Genomic DNA, 17,443 nt, shown 5'->3' with positions numbered 1-17,443 from the left:
ACGGGGCAGTTGAAATTGAAAATCCACAGGATGGCACAATTTTTAAGGTAAATGGACAAAGATTAAAACCTTTTCTTGAGAATTTTGCAGATGAAGAGGACTCCTTTCTCTTGGAGGAGCCTTCTTATGACTGAGCATGACGGCCAAGGTATGTGTATATTAGTTAGAATTATTTTTTTCTTTTATTTCTAGTTTTCTTCTTATTTTGTAGGTCTTCTTTTCTAAAAATCAACAGCTCAAGGTATTCTTCTTCTCTCCAATATTATTTCTCTATTTTCTCTCATATATAGTTTTCTTGCATCTTTTACATTGAGGACAATGCAATGTTTAAATTGGGGGAGGGAAATATTTTGCAAAAAAAAAAAACTTGTTTTTGCATTTGATTTATTCTATTACTTTTTTTCTGAGCAAATGCACATGTATTTTCATATTGAGTTTGTGCAACTATTAAGGCAAGGAACACATGCATACTATGACTGATCAGAGACCTATTATTAGATCCCCACACGTGTACTTAATGACAATAGGAAGGCCTCAGGAGTTCATATTTGTTAACTGCATTTTTGTTAGCCTTATCGATAAAAGAAGTATGAGTATCCTTGTTCGTACCATAAGGCTCAGGATTTGGTTTTCACATAAAGATAGAGGTTGAATATCCCGACTAGATTACTTAGGTGCCTTATGATCCGACCTTGGTTGACCTATAGTCACGATGCAGTCACACATATAATAAAAATATTTATATGGTTCAGTCTACCATCTCTTTTCTTGCATAATTATTATTCAAAAAAAAAAATAAAAAAAATACTTATGATGACAAGTCTGGTCTCGTGGCGTAGTCTGGTTCGAGTAATTAAGTCCGAGGGGTGTTTTACCTAATGTCTTGAGCCAACTGGATATGGGGTCATTGACTGAAAGCTCGCTACATGGACCTTACTAGAGCCTAATGGGGTTGGATAGCTGTAGTTGTCATGTGTATTGAAAAAAAAATATATGAAATAAAAATAAGCATGAATGAGTTGGTTAGGCTGAACCTAGTGACATGTGGTAATGGCCGGTTTGACTCCATTGTATTGGACCTCCGTGTACCTGGGTTGTTTAGTTGGGATTGATAACTCTTTTTTACATGCGAACCATTCTTGACAAATTTAGACAACATGTGATATTCTGAAAATTTGATGGATCAGGTTCTAACAAATTGTAGAAAATACTTGTGAACTTGAGTAGTGCACCTAAAACTCAGGCGGTGCCCTATTGTTAGAGGTATTAGTACTCTGAGAAAGTCATACGATTTGATGCACACTACACTTTTATATTTCCTTGCTTTGACAGTTGCCATGCTTGAAAATATATATCAATTAATTACATGTGTATTAGCTTAAGATTTATTTCATATTTTTATTAGAATCTCATGTCATATAATTTATGATGTTTGTGGGTAACATCCCTGAAAACCCTCACGAGACAACACTCGTCCACTAGGGTAACCTAGGGGTTTAACGGCTTGTTGCACGTGCTAAGTGCAATCGTGATTCCTACGAAAGTGAGTGTTTATCTTAATTTTATGCAATTAGTTCTAATAAAACATCAAAGGATCAACCAACACCTTTTGCACTCTCATTTTATTATCTACTCGTTAATTGCTAGAGACTAGCAATAAGCTAATTGGGGGTGTGATGAGAGCACAAAAGAGTGATCTACACATCACTTAAATTAGTATTATTGCTAACAATAATTATAGAAGTGCTGTATTAATATTATATTTTGTGGGGTGCAGGTGATCAGAACCACTTCGTCGCAGCTTCATTTTTCTGCAAGCCTAAGCATCTGCAAGCCGGCATCTATTCCACGTGTCCGCCGCGTGGAAGAAACGAGCATCCTCCTCTTTCCCCATTTCAAAGGCTTTTGGAGTTCACAATTTATCTGCACCCACCGCTTCATCCACGTGTTCACCCAGCTCCAACGATCAAGCCCAGCTGTTCATCATCCATGGAGCTTCTTCCGCGAGCCATCCACCATGTCTCAGCGCGTCTCAGCCCCGAGCCTAGATTCTTTTCTTCTGCCCAGCTCTCCCGAGATCCCAGCTCCATGATCATGATCCACCCGCGCTTCCCAGCATCTCCATCTCAGTAAAGATCCTTTTCTCCCGCGATTCTCCCGCATCCACTGCTTCCGGATCCGTATCTCATCTAGATCTCAGCCTTCTGCGATCAAATATCCCAAGCTTCCACGTTCCAGCCTCCTCAGATCCCGTCCGCGTGTGATCCAGCACTCGTCTGCGCCCCATCCTTCGATCCAGTCATCCGAATCCCAAGCGCCAGCAGTCCAAGCTTCATCTTCAGCTCTCACGCGCTCCCGGATCTTTCTCCCCACCAGTGCATCTTCCGGATCATTCATCCAGCCGTTCGAGAGCATCCGTAGCCGTCCATGCGCGTCCAAGCACCATCGATCAACGTCCGCTCCTTCTGCGTCCGCTCCGCGTTCTCAGCTCGTCACCACCGCGTGCGAGAAGGGGGGAGAAGGCTAGCTGCTATACCTCTTGGCTGGGAGGGGTTTGGGTATCATCCCTCATTCGGAAGAAACAGGGCATCAGGCCTCTGTCATTGAAAAAAAAAGAAAAAAAAGGGAAACAGGGGAGGCCCTGTTTCCGTAAAGAAAAAAGAAAGAAAGGAAAAGGGGAAAATGAAAGGGGGATTAATGTATGAAATGAGTGGCTGATTTCTTAGGGAGGGAGATGGAGGAACCTTTGATGCATTGCTCTTTGAAGTAAACTCTAAACTTTTGCTTTGAATGACTTATATTTACTGATATGTTCTTGATCCATGCGTAGTTATTTCGTAGATAGCTCTTTAATGGATTATGATTATTGATATATGGATTGCTTTAGTATTTGATTTGTCGTAGACGTAGAAAGCACGATGAATGCTTAGAAATTGAGTTCATATGTTCATGAAACATATACCATGATTAGATCTATCCTACCATTAATCTTTAATCAAGAACCTTAGAGTTTATTTCTTGGATGCAATATTATCAAGGGGGATTCCAGATCCTTACCATTTATCTATTTCATTGAACTTTGTTTAGTTGCATATCATTCTTTATTTTTAATTTCTGAAAATCAAAACATCATCTTAATCCACAAATTTATTGAATTAATTAATCTAAAATTATATTAAATAATCTTCAATATATTACGTTCCCTGAGGATTCGACCTCGGACTCCCGAGATTTTACTACTTGTACGATTCTCCTATACTTGGGAGATTAGTTTCGCGAAAGCAATTTTGCGAGCGCGTCAGGTACTACCCAACTGGGCCCAACCGGACTGGACTGGGCCCAAGTTGGGCCTGCAATGGAACAGGCCCATCGGCCCATCATTCTGCTCACGGCCCACAGTGGCCTTCTTCTTCATCGAGCTCCCCATGAACAGGGGAGACGGGAGAACGGAAGAGGAAGAAGAAGGGGCCGGCTGGGGGGGGGTCAGCCAAGGCGGCCGGGGGCTGTTGCCCGGCCGACGGCCAGCCGACTGCAGTGGCGGCCGGCGGCTTCTGCGGCGACAGACGTCGAGGGAAAACCAAGTGATCTCGGTTTGGGGCCAAAGCAAAGGAAAGGAAATCAAGCATGTTCCGGCTAGATCGAAGAGCAAAAAGGGAAGAGGGCTTACCGGCGGTCGACGGAGGCGGCGGATCTCGACCGCAGGTGGCTCGACCGGAAGCTAGCCGCGGTGACGGCGGTGGGGTTTCCAACGGCCAAACTAGATCGAAAAACAGGGGACTAAGAGAATCAAAGGAGCTAGGCTCCCGGGGTGGCTGAACTTGATTAGAGTGGCGCATGCGGTCATCGGAGAAGAAGGGAGAAGAGGGAGGAGAGGGTCGGTGGTGGAGCAATCACAAAGGAAGAAGAATGGGGGGTTTTTAATAGGCCTCCAATTCGAATGGTGGACCGCCATGATTCTCGCGGCGGCCATGATCAGCGGCCACTCGTGCGGACGCGGAGCGGCCACAAAATGGCCGCGGGGTTGCCGCGGATTGTCCGCGGCGCCTCCGCTCCCGTCGCGCCCGGAGAAGGCGGAGGGGGATCGCGTTTGCGATCCCCTGCTCTGCCCCTTCCAAAAGGTTGGTTGGAACTTGGGTGAGCAGTTGGAACTGGTTCAAAACATGGCATATCAGGGGTGTTTTTCGTACATAGCAACAATGAAAAGACATGAATTCAGCTAGTATCAAGTTTCATGGATGTGTTTTCTGCCCTCCTGCTTGCATTGTAACCCATTAAAATATTGTCAACCACACAATTTTGCAAAGTTCCCCATCTTCTTTGATCATCAGATGGTGCTCAATTTGAACATTAAAGACATCATAGGATTAGACAGATAGAAAGAAATCTGACCTTTTCATTGATTAATTCAAGATCAAATCACTGTACTTCTATACATATTGTTGTTTTGGTAAATGTTGTATACTAATGTTCATATGTACAACTAGCTAGAAAGATAAAGAAATTAAACACAAAATGTAACAACCCAAGACCTCACCCAAAATGGCTAGCCGGAAGGTATTATTTGGGTTTCTTGATCCTGTATAAGTACCCAAGATCTACCCAATGAATAACCGATGTGGGACTAAACACACGCCCGCATGGGTCCTCATATACTCCCCCCGTTCAAGCCCTGACGTTCTCGTCATGCTAAGGGTTCAAATCCATTCGAATATAATCACAAACACCACGATCAGCCCGTGGTCAGCTCCAATAGATCCGTGCTGCAGTGTCCCTAGTCCACATAGGTTATGGGCCGGGTCCGCTCTGATACCATTTGTAACAACCCAGGACCTCACCCAAAATGGCTAGCCGGAAGGTATTATTTGGGTTCCTTGATCCTGTATAAGTACCCAAGATCTACCCAGCGAATAACCGATGTGGGACTAAACACACGCCCGCATGGGTCCTCACAGTAGGTGAGTCCGGCAACCAATCCCTTTGGACAGAGTAACAGCTGAAAAGGTATGAATTCAGATAGTATCAAGTTTCATGGATGCGTTTTCTGCCCTCCTGCTTGTGAGGTCACCCATTAAACTATTATCTACCAAAGTCATCACGTCTCCATTCACTGCAATAGCCCAGAATGACAGATGCTCAGCTGTAAATTATTTTTTTCAAGAACAATAAATCTTGTTCCAGTGGTCAAACTTGGACCAAAGTTATGTTTGGATGGGGTTGTTACACATTGGGTAAAATGGTGAGAAAGAAACGAAGTGTCCTACTACCCTTACAAGTGATTTACAGCAAGGAAGAGTTATGAAGATCTCAAAAGAATGACAATGCTCTGCTGTGAGAGAGAACACTGCAGACCGAGGGAAGAGTTATGTAGCTGGTCCATAAGAACACCATCTTAGAAGGCAATTGCTAGACTAGTAATTTTGATGCTCTCTATTCAGAACTAGATGATAACAAAAGTGATGTGCCATCTTATAAATAGAACCTATTCATTGATAAGAGGTTTCATGTTTTCTTTTGCCAGCTGCCAGGTTCTCTTCAGGGTAAGAAATCTTTTATGGATTGAATAAATCTATTGTACTTCTCCCTCTTTCATAGCATATATTTTCATGATTTGGGTGCTTACTTTTTTCCAATTCTATTCTTGTTTGGATTTTTTAAACTTATATGGTAGGGTGCTGTAATTTCTACGATATACTTGATGAAGTATGGAACACCTTTTCTCTATTGAAACGGTACTTGTAAGTTTTACCAACTGTTTTCATATTATATCAGGGTGCAAAATTCATCTTGAAAGTTGTCATCTTTGCGAAATTGTATGACTGGAAAAGGGACCAATAAGACACTTAGGTTGATATTTCATTGGATGGAAAATGCCATGAACTCAGTGGCCACTTTCTCTCTCTTCGTTCTCATTTTTATAGCAATACCTTGCAAATAGAATGCCTACTAATCTGATTAAAACTAAAATAAATATGTAGATTCTTAAAAAGTCAAATTTGAACTTAAGAAAATGAAACAATGTCATTAGCAAGGTTCGCCGTCTCGGTGCCAGACCCCGTACCGGTGCCACACTAGCACAGTGTTGCTACGGTATGATACGAAATTTTTTTGGCATATCGAGTGTCGGTACGCCACCCATACCAGATACTGGTACAGAACTGGTTTGGTACGGTATGCCTCGTACTGCCCGGTTCGGGCCGGTATGGTGTACCATGGTCATCACCATATCAATCCAGCCTATGTTTGGTGGGTTTGGGTTGTATTTTAGGTGAAAGAATGATTCACCTTCTTTCGCAACATCAACCGTTCATTTTGCGTAAAAGATACAACCCGAACCTATATTTAGTAATGCTATATGAACTAATAATTTCATCAATGTTGCAACCTAGCTATCACTCTAGATATGAATACCTTACGATTGCAAAGAGAATGTCCGTCCAGCTGGTTATAACATCAAACACCAAACATTGAAAGGTAACACCAAGGTTTTGCTGACAACACATTGCTTCATAGCTTGGAAAATTTGAGCTTGGGCAGCTCATTCATAGATCTGACCATCTAATATGATCTGATTATGGCCTTCCTACTCTCAACTTCTAACTTGTTTCTAAAAGTAAGATGAAAAATTACCAAAACATGAGTATAGTTAATTGCAAACGCATCTATGTATGTGACTCAAGACACAAATCAATCTTTGCTTGGACTTATGCCACTAGGTGAGATCATTCTTAGATGACTTATGTCGCTTGAGGGAGCTCATCCTTGTTTCCTTATGTTTAAGTAATGTTATGTAAATTGAAGTTGAATAGAATATTCTATGCTGCCCATTCATAGTGAAAGACTACAAGCTGTGGGACATCATTCTTAGCTACTTGATTGTTTCAAACCCTTTGCTCATTGCATGAAAAGGCTTCTGTTTCTTCTGATTAAGTACTTATTATATGAGAGCAAGGAGAAAACTTCCATTGACTAAGAATTACAAATTATTGATGCTAATGAGAAAGCTGAAGTAGGTCAAAAAGCCATAAAGTTGACCATCAAAATAATATTATTTAATAATCCAACTCATCCAACCACATCAACAGAATAGACAAACTAGTTGCACGGTTGTGGTCTGTTTCTTATGATATTTTCCCTCGAATTATGTATCATCACATTAGTGTGACGTTCTTTAGAAATTTTAGTTAAAACTTTAATTCTGCTTATTTGTGCATCCTCTTTTCTCTTATACAGAAGCTTATTACCATGGTTTGCTATACCGCCTTGTACGGCCAATATAGAGTTTACCATATCGCCCGGTACGGAGTGTACTATATGGACCAGGAGAAAACAAGTACAAAACTCAAGTTTGGATTAGGACAAGCCTTATACCACCCCATACCGTGCCGTTTCAATCCTACTGAGGTGTACGACTTTGTATCAAGGTTTGTATTGATCTGTATCGAGACGTACCAAACGGTATCGAGGTGTGGACCAGGAGAAAACAAGTACAAAACTCAACTTCGGATTAGGACAAGCCCTATACCACCCCATACCGTGCCGTTTCAATCCGTACTGAGGTGTACGACTTTGTATCAAGGTTTGTATTGATCTGTATCGAGACGTACCAAACCGTATCAAGGTGTAGCAAATAAAAATTCAGAAAAATAAATAGAGGGCAATTTTAATATAAGTTGCGTATCGTACCATACCGACCATACTGAATAATATGGTATCAATGCGATATCTGGAATTGAGATTGAGGACCTTAATTATTATAGTATATTATGTTTAAAAGTGATACTGTAACCAACATTCAAACAAATGAAAGATTTTTCAATAAAGAAATTTCTCCTCCAAGAAGCAATTAATATTTTAATTGTGTGATAGATAGAGGATGAATTAACTGATTTACATATTGATATTTGATTGAATATTCCAAATTCTATAGAATCCTCTTACTAGCTTGAGAGAATCTTTTTTTTCTTTTCCCAGGTTATGCGATCCTTTCCATATAATCCAATGATTCCAAAGGAAGACCCATGTAATGGTGCCCTTCAAGATAAGGATTGGCATACAATTCTTCAGGTACACTTGTTGTGTAATGTTAGTGACCATCAACATAGGAAAAAGGCATGTCCCATACAATTTGAAGTATCAGTATATTTTATTTCCCATAGTATCCTCTGACCATTATTGAAGAAGAAGATAACTCAAGTTTAATTTCGATTCCAAACCATATATAATGTGGATAAAACCCACTACTTTAACTCAGCCATTGTCTTAAATAGTTTTGTAAATTTTCTAACTTACACTCAATGGCATCTTCCTTTGGACACCATCCCAACCACAATTCTCTATCTCCAAACATGTCTTCTTTAAACCCTATAAAACTATGCCAAACAAAGGCCCCATGCCACTAATCTTCAAAGCTATCATGTTCTTCATTTTCCTTCGATGCTATGCTTTGAAGTCCTTCATTCAGCTGATATCTGTGAGTTCACAGCAAACCGGTTGTACTGAGGGCTGTTAAACCATTTGGCAAAGTTGGTAAAAATGTTTGAATTAATGAGCCTCTTCATTAGGTTGGGAACTTTGCCGCATCTTCTAAGCAACTATCGACTATCTGCTGCCATTTCAGGCTATTCTCAACTGACAGAACAGGCGACTCTGTTTGTGAGAGATGCTGAACTAAAATCTTGTTGGCATTGCTGCTGCTGCGGCTGCTGTTGATGATAAGTTGGTTGAACATGGGTGAACAGTTTGAACTTGTTCAAAACTTGGCATATCAGGGTGTTTTTCGTACATGGTAACACCGAAAAGATATGAATTCAGCTAGTATCAAGTTTCATGGATGTGTTTTCTGCCCTCCTGCTTGCATTGTCGCCTATTAAAATATTGTCAACCAAAAAATTTTCCAAAGTTTCCCCATCTTCTTTTATCAACAGATGGTGCTCAATTTGAACATTAAAGATATCATAGGATTACACAGATAGAAAAAAATCTGACATTTTCATTGATTAATTCAAGATCAAATCACTGTACTTGTATACATATTGTTGTTTTGGTAAATGTTGTATACATAATGTTCATATGTACAACTAGCTAGAAAGATAAAGAAATTAAACACAAAAGAAAGAAACTACATCATAGGCTATCCCTGTGGATAGGAGCTGGACGTGGGCATGTGGTATCTGCAGATGGGTAGAGATGGCTCTTATCCAGCCACTAGGTGATGCCCCGGCTATGAAAGGAGTGGAAGCATGGCACCATACTCACTTCCGCTCCGGCATCGAACTCCTCCAGGCATATCATGCATTCCTCCTCCCGAACACCTTCTCCTTGACCATACGACGACCGCCCCAAACTCTGGACAACAATAATACCAAGGAAGAGTAAGAAGAGCTAGCATTGCTCTGCTGTGAGAGACAACAATACAAACTAAGGGAAGAGTGACCTAGCTAGTCCATAAGAACACCATCATAGAGGGCAATCTCTAGACTAGTAATTTTGATGCTCTCTATTCAGAACTAGATGATAACAAAAGTGATGTGCCATTTTATAAGTAGAACCTACTTATTGATAAGAGGTTTCAGGATTTCATTTGCCAGCAGCCCTGTTCTCTTCAGGGTAAGAAATCTTTTATGAATTGAATAAATCTATCGTACTTGTCCCTCTTTCATAGCATATATTTCATGATTTAGGTGCTTACTTTATTCCCATTCTATTCTTGTTTGGATTTTTTAAACTTATATAGCCGGGTCCTTTAATTTCTACAATATACTTGATGAAGAATGTAATACCATTTTTCTTTATTGAAACAGTACATGTAAGTTTTATCAACCATTTTCATATTATATCAGGGTGAAAAATTCATCCTGAAAGTTGTCATCCTTGAGAAATTGTATGACTAGACAGAGGACCAATAAGACACTTAGGTTGGCATTTCATTGCAAAGAAAACACCATGAATTCAATTGCCACTTGTGCTCTCTTCAATCTCATTCTTATAGCAATACCTTGCAAATAGAAGGCCCACTAATCTGATTAAAACTAAAAGATATATGTCGATTCCTAAAAAGTCAGATTTGAACCTAAAAAAGGGAACAATGTCATCAGCAAGATTTGCCATCTCGGAACCAGACCCGGTACCAGTGCTGTTGGAAATTGTATCCTAAATGTCAATTGTCAGCATATTGATGATTGAATTTTGTAAATGAATTGACAAATTAATAAAGTATTATTTGGCATTATTCATCATTTCATCTTCAAATGAACTCTTATATGATGAAGTCCTTAGGACTTATGTTATGATAAAGGAGGATTTATCTTTGAGTCCTTAAACTTGTTCGCGACCAAATGATATGTTGTTACTAGGACGACAACATTATCGAGATTAGGTCGTTGTGTGACATATACGTTGGTTGTCCTCTTAACCAAGGAGTGTGGAGACACTGGTATGCCATACAGGTGAAGTGTAGGAGTACATTTCACTGAACGTGACCAATTCCGGAACGCTCTACTGTCGAGAGATGTTCGAGTGGATATGGGTATAAGTTTGGCCCTCTGACCTGAGATCGCAACCTGTGACTAGCAAGCAACTCACTGTACTTTGGTACCGGACTACCTGAATTTCTAATTCAGTGACGGAAGGTCACTGGGTGCAGTCAAGTACTTGCGTAGTCAGTTGTGAGTCGAGATGGAATTGACCCCTCCTGAAACAGGAGATAATGTCTTGTGATTAATTTAGCAAAACCTTGGCCAGGGTAATCTCAGTGAGGAGTCACGGGATATCTAAAGTTAATCACATAATGGATGTACTAATTATAGGGTTGACAGTGAGCTCTAAGTCATCCTGGCATTAGGAGTCAAAGGGATTGAATTATACAGTAACCATAGTCCAGGGTTCCAGAATATTTGCTTCGCATATATTCGGCCTATCCGGACGTCGGGTACCATTGCTAGATGGTCACATCGATTAGTATAGGAAGACGTTCCTATACTACCGGCTTAGGTTCGAACCTATGAGGTCACACGCATAGAAGTTTCTAGGTTGATCAAATGGCTGATTGATGATTAAGAATCATTCAGGGGTAATTTGGTCAATTCGATTGACAAATTATCCAAAGCAAAAGTTGCATTAAAATAATTATTGAATTATTGAGGATTAATTAGCAATTAGATTGCTAATGAACTCAATTTGATTGAGTAATTGGCTTAGGTTGAGCCAAATTGAATAGGATTCAATTTGGGCTGCATCAGGGTTTGACCTAATTGGATTGGGTTCAACCCAAGTAGATTGAGCTTGACCCAATTGATGGGACTTGACCCAATTGGATTGGGCTTGATCCAAATCAATTAGAAGACCTTATTTGATGAGGATTATGAGTCCAAATAATCAGAATTGGATAAGGAGAAGAATCCCTAAATTTTAGGAACCCATCCTTATCTTCTTGGAGAAGAATGACACCTTAATTTATTCCCAATATTTTCTATGCCTATCCTCTTTATTTTTGGCCAAAAATTGGCGTGAGAAGAGAGGAGGCGTGGGGCTATAATTCTATAAAAATGGATCTTTCTAGAAAGATTTAGATGAATTTCCTAATTTGTAGGGATTGCATGGTGCATGAAATAGGGTGGTCTGCGGCTGAACTTTGGACGCATGAATTCCTATCTTTTAGGGATCCAAAATGCACGAAATTTGGATATGTTTATCTCCTCTTAGCTGCCAAACCACCAGAATTTTTTGGGAATTTTATCAGCCAAATTAGTTGGCTAAATTAGGTGTGATACGTGGGGGGATCTTTTGGCTATAAAAGACCCCCATGCCTTGGGTTCAAGATATACCATATTTAGAGGTTTCAAAAAATTCTGAAAAAATTCTGAGGGCCTCCATCCCTTCTTCTCCTTCTTCCTCACGTCCATCCTCCATCTCCTTGAAGAACAATCAAAGGTTGAGTGTTTAGAAGGAGAAAGCTTCAGCCATTGCTGCGTTCCTGCGCGAGCTAGCACTCCCGCGGAAGACGATCTACCTAGGGCTTCGCGTGTACTTCTCATAGAGGCCATTCGTGTGCGTGGCTGCGAAGTCAAGGATCAGATCCATAAGTTTCTTCCATCATAAAAGGTATTAATCCCACATCAATATTTTATTTTGGAGTCAGGGTCTAGGTCTGATTCCCGAGGTTTTACCCTCCTTTGGGGCTCCTCACGGAGTTATCTCCAGAATCCATTCGATGGATATTCGGAGATTAATCGGAATAGAGTTCTTAAGTTTCAGATCTGATAGTTAATCATGCATGAAAGTTTTAGCATAATTGTTTAAACGATTCCGGCATAATCCTATGTGTTCTTAAGGTGCTGATTTCTAGATTTGATCTTGTAAGCATGCATGAATTAAATTGTTTGATTCGATTTTTCCGCTGCATTTTAAAACTTAAAAAGAACTACGTATGGCTTGATCCCCCTTATGAAGGGGTACGTAGGCAACCCGATCAGGTTCAGCCATGGTTTTAAAAAAAAAAAATCAGCATGCTTAACACCGAAGAACCTAGGATTCACTTTCAGTGGTATCAGAGCAAAGGTCCAAGAGTTGTGACCGATCTCGGAAACTCTCACGCGTGATCGTGTGACGAAGCGTGGCTCTCCGTCCGGAGGCGTATAGAGATGCGTGCTCTGATAGGTATACATGGGTGTCACCCTATTTTTAATAGGACCGAACCCATGTAGGAGTGGAGACTCCCCTTTCAGTGGTATCAGAGCCAGGTTCATGTTTAAACTTTTATGTTTTAATTTTGCAATTAAATCTGAAATCATAACATTTAGATTAGATCTAAAGTATTTTTTATGATTGATTTAATTGCTGATTATGCATGATTAAGTAGATCTGAAATTTTGGATGCATATGATGCATGTTTGTGTTAGGATTAGTAACATGAATAAATCTGAAATTATAATATTATTTAGATTAGATCTAAATAAAGTTTATGATTATATGATCTCTGATTTTAATGAACAAATCAGATCTGAAAATAAAAGTGAAAAAATAAATACATAAGATGTATGTTGTTTGTATTAATTCATGTTGTTATGTATATGTGATGCATGAACATAAATAAATGACTTAAACATGAATTAAATCTGATTACATGTGATTAATTACAAAAACTCAGATCTGAAAATATGTTTTAAGAACTGAAAGATTGTAATTAATATGTAATTAAAAAGAAATATGCAATGATCAAAACTTTCATAAGTCTAAACTTAATTGAGAATTAAGTGTTATGAAATAGAATTGTAACTCAATTAATTGACATTGCATAATTCTTTGGGCATATGGGTTAGCTTGAATCAAGTTCCTAGGATTGGGTTAGACCTAAGGTTAGAATCATACATGGACAAATAGAATTAATTGATCAAATCTAATTAAGTAGTAACTAGATTAGGTCAAGAAAATTCTAGTCAATTTACAATAGTTGTAGATGGATCAAGTCCATGTCTTTGATTAGACCAAGATGGAACTTGATTTAGGCTCAGAGGTGTAGCCCGAGTCATTTGAGTAATCAAATCGAAATTGATTAACCAGTCGGTGTCTAAGGTAAGTTTGGCAGTTTTGACCGGTGGTTTTTAATTGGGAGCTACTCGCACTGATTCGTCTTTGTCGAGTTAATGGCATATCCCTTCCACCGATCTCACTTACCTGGCCGACATGGTCAATCACATTTTGATTGGATCACTTAATGATTCGAGTTAGCCCATGCCTATAAGAAAAATCAGTTTGACTGATTTAGGTGCCTCCTTAACCGGTTTGAGTCTAATCTGATTTGGTGAAGTCAGTGGGAGAAATTAGACTAACCGGATCTTCTTATCTATCCTAATTAAGAAATCCTCTAAAATTATTAGGTCCTTAAAATGAAATGGTTATGGGGATAACTAGGTCATAGCCTCCCATTAAGTTGGGTGATAATGGGTCCAATGTTTTGATAATTATTGGAGGCGCGACACGCCTGGTACTTATCAAGCATTGGAATTGTCATTCAATATATGATGAGTTAAGTGTACCTTCAATAGGCGGTCAGGTGAGCCGAGCCACACTCGGGCTTGGTCGTCTATTAGTTGATTAGACTTAACCCTATCATTTAATGGTTGGACCTGACTAGGGTATTCGGTGGAGGCGCCACACGCCTGCCGAAGAACCTAGGGCAAAATTATCACTAGAAGTTGCTTGGTGAAGCAACTGGTTTAGAACCTACCAATAGGTGCATATGGGTTAGCCGAGCCACACTCGGGCCTATATGCGATCTATTGGGTTCTAGTGCCCACTAAAGAATTAGAGTAATTTTTCGAATTGGAGGTAGAGGCTACCAATTTGTATAAAATAGTGGGAGTACCTTTAGACTAAAGTCCAAGTCTAATGTGTTTAGTCAATTCATATACTAATAGCCAAATTTTTTTTATGCAGAAATGGCCACTAATTTGTCACTTCGCTCATTTGGACAATGACAAGTTGACTGGTCCAACTTAATAATTGGCATAAAAACTGAAAATGTGCTAGAGCATGAAGGATCCTTTATGTGATAACATCCAGCACCTGAGCAGCCCGCTGCTAATGCACAAGATCGGTCAGAGACACTTATCAGAAGTGGCTAGTGATCATCACTGTCGATGCATCATGTTGCAGCAATGATGATGAGTTTAGTAGGCATTTTGAGAATACGCAGCCGGAAGACATCATTCAAGTGTTGAATGAATCATTCGGTATTCCTGATGATGTTGAGAGGCACAAACTAGTTGTGCATTTCAGCGCCGAATGAAGATGGGACTCGGTAACGATCATGTATTGTACATGATTGAGTTGATCGAGCGCCTAGCTCTTTGGTTTTCCCCTTCATGATCAATTGGGGAAGGATGCATACTAAACTCATTGCCTGGATATACCGTCCTTTTCTCACTCATTTTCGTATGACGAAACTGTAGTGAATTATCACCAATTGTTGGGTTACTACAACTTTTGAGAATGATCACCAACTCTAAAAACGGTGAATTTAGTGGGAGGTTCATCCAAGGGTCGCCTTTAAGAAAGGAAAAAGAAAAATAAAATCAAAAGAAAAAGTGCACATGCTCAGCCTAGTAAAAAGAATAAAAAGGCTGATCAGAGCAAGGAGTGCTTCTTTGCAAGAAGCAGGCATTGGAAGAGGAATTGTCCTCACATTATCCTCGATCCGAACGGCAAAGAAAAGGGCAATCAGTTGCAATCAAGGTATTTATATGATAACACCTTGTAATTTTCTATTGTGATAATTCGACCTGGGTATTAGATACTGGAAGTCCGTTTAATATTGCAATTCGTTGCAGGATACAGGTCATGAGAGTTTGAAAAGGAGAAAGTTCCTGAATGTTGGAGATGGAAGATCTGTTCCAGTTCTAGCTTTAGGAAATCTAAACTTGAATTCATTCTCATGTATGTCTTGAGTGATTGTCACTATTGTCCAAGTTTTTTATTGAATGTAATTTCGTAGGCCTTTTGGCCAAATGGTTATGAAATTCAATAAAAAATGATTATTGATATCATTTGAATGGTGTTACTGTAATGAATGGAACTTGAGCAATGGCATTACTTTTATCACACCTGTTAATGTAATGTACAGTCAATAAGCGCCCTAGAATAGATAATGTCACGGATGTCTACCTTTGGCATCATAGGCTAGGTCATATTAACAAGAACAGGATGAACAGGTTAAGTAAAGAGGAATCCTCGATGTTAATGATTGTGAATCATTGACAACCTGTGAATCATGTCTTCTTGGTAAAATGACCAAATCACCTTTTACCGAAAAAGGTGAACGAGCCAGTGATTTATTGACCCTTGTACATTCTGATGTATGTGGGCCAATGAGCACAAATGCTAGAGGTGGGTATTCATATTTCATTACGTTTACAGACGACCTTTCTAGGTATGGTTATGTCTATTTAATGAGACATAAATCTGAATCATTTGAAATGTTCAAATTATATCGTAATGAAGTAGAAAAACAAACTGGAAAGAGTATTAAAACTCTTCGATCAGATCGAGGAGGTGAATACCTCACCAGTGAGTTTTTGACATATCTAGGAGAAAATGGGATTCTCTCTCAATGGACTCCTCCTGGTACACCACAGTATAACGGTGTATCAGAAAGGAGAAATCGAACTCTGTTAGACATGGTTCGATCCATGATGGGGTTTGCTGATCTGCCCATATCCTTTTGGGGATATGCTCTTGAGTCAGCCTGCTACATTCTAAATAAGGTTCCAAGTAAGTCTGTAAATAAAACACCACATGAGATGTGGACTGGACGTAAGCCGATGCTCTCTCACCTTAGGGTTTGGGGGTGTCCAGCGTACGTCAAACGTTTGAAGACAGACAAACTTGAACCCAAGTCTGACAAATGTTTCTTTGTTGGTTATCCTAAAGAAACTAAAGGATATTACTTCTACTTTGCTGAAGAACAAAAGTTGTTCGTAAGCAATAGAGCTGTTTTCTTAGAGAAAGAATTCCTTAGTGAAGGAACTAAAAGCTCTAATGTTGAGCTTAGGAAGTTCAACATGTAGAAGACCGACACCATCTACTGAACAGTTGAGTCGGATTTGATTAGATCAGATCCAGAACCCATCTTAGATGCACCATTAAGGCGATCAGGTAGAGTACCACGTCAGCCGGACAGATACTACGGTTTCTTGGTCCGGACGGGGATCCTATCGAACTTGATGAAAACGATGAGGATCCGATCACATATATGGATGCAATGCAGAGGTATGACTCTGATAAATGGCTTGGAGCCATGCAATCCGAAATGGAATCCATGAAGGTCAATGATGTATGGACATTAGTTGACCCACCCGAAGGGATTAAACCCATAGGGTGTAAGTGGATTTCAAAAGAAACGGGGCGCAGACGGAAAGGTAGAGACCTATAAAGCCCGTCTGGTTGCCAAGGGATATCGTCAACGTTATGGTATTGACTATGACGAGATTTTCTCCTGTGGCAATGCTCAAATCCATTCGGATTATGCTTGCGATAGCAGCACACTTAGATTATGAATCTGGCAATGGATGTAAAACCGCTTTTCTAAATGGAGATTTAGAAGAGGAGGTGTATATGATGCAACCTGAAGGTTTTATATCTGCAGATGAGTCTAAGGTGTGCAAGCTTCAAAAATCCATTTATGGATTAAAGCAAGCTTCACGGAGTTGGAACATACGATTTGATAAGGTGATCAAATCATATGGCTTCATTAAGAATGAAGAGGAACCTTGCATTTATAAATGGGCAAATGGTTCAGTTATTATATTTCTTTTTGTATGTGGATGACATTCTTTTAATCGGAATGACATTCCTGCATTACAAGGAATAAAGGTTTGGCTATCATCTCAATTTGCCATGAAGGATTTGGGAGAAGCATCTTACATCCTAGGGATGAAGATCTATAGAG

General features: G+C 39.7%; 1 long non-coding RNA gene across 1 annotated transcript; it reads left to right on the top strand.

Moving 5' to 3' along the window:
* The first annotated feature begins 7,856 nt into the window (after window positions 1-7,856).
* LOC120109641 lies at window positions 7,857-8,898 on the top strand. Its single transcript, XR_005510449.1, has 2 exons — window positions 7,857-8,064; window positions 8,618-8,898. It is a non-coding gene; the product is annotated as an uncharacterized LOC120109641 (long non-coding RNA).
* Window positions 8,899-17,443: the final 8,545 nt, after the last annotated feature.

Source organism: Phoenix dactylifera, unplaced genomic scaffold, assembly GCF_009389715.1.
Source record: "Phoenix dactylifera cultivar Barhee BC4 unplaced genomic scaffold, palm_55x_up_171113_PBpolish2nd_filt_p 002551F, whole genome shotgun sequence".
Classification (NCBI taxonomy): Eukaryota; Viridiplantae; Streptophyta; class Magnoliopsida; order Arecales; family Arecaceae; genus Phoenix; species Phoenix dactylifera.
This window is presented reverse-complemented; position numbering and strand designations above follow the sequence as displayed.